The 2,292-nt window shown below is 44.6% G+C and overlaps 1 non-coding gene across 1 annotated transcript; it reads right to left on the bottom strand.

Moving 5' to 3' along the window:
* Window positions 1-201: 201 nt before the first annotated feature.
* Window positions 202-274, bottom strand: Trnav-cac (transfer RNA valine (anticodon CAC)). Its single transcript has one exon. It is a non-coding gene; the product is annotated as a tRNA-Val (tRNA).
* Window positions 275-2,292: the final 2,018 nt, after the last annotated feature.

Here is a 2,292-nt window from a genome sequence, read left to right as displayed (position 1 = left end):
CTTTTCTTTTTCTTTTTTCTTTTTTTTGTATGTGGCACTAGCGATTGAATCCAGGTGCACTCTACTGCTGAAGTGCATCCCAACCCACTGTTTTTACAGGCTGACCTTGAATTTGCCTGGCATCCTCCTACCTCAGCTGCCTGAGTAGCTGGGATTGCATGTGTTGGTCACCATGATCAGCCCTAGCATTTTTTTTTTTTGTGGTGGTGCTGGGGATTGAACCCAGGGCCCTGTGCATGTGAGGCAAGCACTCTACCAGCTGAGTTACATCCCCAGTTAAATCCTTAGCTTTTAAAGGTACTAATTAGTGCAGTGCTCCATTTCTCCATTCAGGACATTAAATGACTGTATGTAATTGGTGTTGGCAAATTGATAAATTGTTGGATAACTCTGCTTTGGGAGACCTCCAATTTCTCTCATGTCAATTTCCTCGATACTGAATTCAGATCCTGACATTTTACTAGGATTGAGGTTTGAAAGGGTCTTTCTTGTACCTCTCATGCTGTTGAGTGTCACCATAAGTATAGGCTGATATATATATATTTTTTTATGAAGGAGAAAAGTTTTGAAGGTATTTGATATTTTCTACTATGGCTAAAATTGTTCAGAATTGCACACTTCTCCCTGAATGAGCTATTGAAACTGTCCCACCACTCTCTTCTTATGATCTGGTGTTTTATATATTATTTATTTACTTATGATCTATTTTTTATGTTCTATTTATTTTTAATGAAAAAGCACACACACACATTTTGTTTTACTATCAATTAGTAATAGGGATATAGAGGGACAGGGAAGAGGACAGGGAGGACAGTGATGTCCAGCTGACTGTCCTTTGCTGTCTGCTGCCCTCCCAGCACAGCCCCAGGCTGCTGGATGCTCCCCTGCACCCCTTGCAGGCCTGGACTGAGACTCTTCTGTTTCATGCAGGCAGGAAGGTCAGGGAAAGACCACAGTGCAGGGCTTCTCCTGCAACCTGGCCTCTGCTTGGCCCCTAGCCCTCCTCCTGCTCCAGGAAACAGCAACCCTGGGCCCCCTAGGGTCTGAGAGTCCTGACTTGACTTTCTCAGAACTCTCACTCCCTCCTGCTCCTGGGACACATCATGGCTGGGCTCATTTTGACAGTTTCTGAGATCCTTGCCCCTTACTGAAATTATGACCTTGGACAAGTTTTTCATCTCTTAGGACATTCGGATACTCCTCTGTCAGGTGCCGCTAATGCTCAGATAATACAGTTTTGAGGATGTACTTCAACATAGTATGTGAATTAGCTGAAGTAACTCATGTAAAGCCTCTGACATATAGTGGGTACTTAGTAAATATGTTCTTCATGTAACCCAGCTCTCAGCTGGGTGCTGCCCTTAGACACTCAAATATGTAGATATGACCTTCCATCATGTCCCGGAGAAGGCCAGAGCCTTCTGTATAATTTCCATCAATTCCTGGGTGTCCAGCTTTCAGGATTATCTCTTATATCTCTTATTCTCCCCTGTTGTGTTGAACCACGATGCAAAGAAAAACCACCAACTCCAATTTCAACCAAATGAAAGCAAGCCTGGCCAGGGGCTACCTCCCCCAGGGCCAGAGGACAGCAAGCAGGTGGTGTGACTACAGGGAAGTCCTTATAACACAAAAAGTTACCAAAAAGGTGGGTGGCTTGGGAACTTACAGCTAACAGGGTTCTGGTAAGCATAATACAAGGGCTGACAGCAGGTTTAGGATCTATGTTGTTTAACATCTGAAGACGGGGAGCAGACTCAGTCCAACATCAAAGTTAATGAGGAGCAGCTGGGATTCAGGGAGGGTTGTCATCTGGTCAAGGAGGGCCGGGCATGGGGAAGTTCAAAGCAAGGGCAGGAATCCCAAGCAAGTGTTTAAAACATCCAATTATGGTCAGGCCAAATAGAAATCTTGGTATTTTACAGTAAACAGAAATGAACTTTTCATGACTTTGTGACGAGATGGCTCCCAATCTTAACATGGAATTAGGCTGGTCCATCAGTGTTCCATGAGCCTGATCTTTGTTTCTCTTCTATTTGGTCTTGGTGACAAACACACTGTTGTGCAGGCTCCTTTGTTGTTGCTTTTTGTCTTGTGGTGCTGGGGATTGAACCAGGGGCTCTCTGTGTTTTGGATACCACATCATACCTTAGGTAGGATGGCTGTCACGTTGAAAATGTGAGATGTGGTGTTGTGAAAAGTCCCTGGCACCTGTCAGCTGGAATATCTATTGACTGACCTTTGTGCCCTTAGTTTCCAGCCATTATCCTGCTTCCTCTTTAGGATCCGGCC

This window comes from Urocitellus parryii, chromosome 11 (assembly GCF_045843805.1).
Source record: "Urocitellus parryii isolate mUroPar1 chromosome 11, mUroPar1.hap1, whole genome shotgun sequence".
NCBI lineage: Eukaryota > Metazoa > Chordata > Mammalia > Rodentia > Sciuridae > Urocitellus > Urocitellus parryii.
The sequence above is the reverse complement of the archived record's forward strand: the minus strand, read 5'-3'. Positions and strand labels throughout refer to the sequence as shown.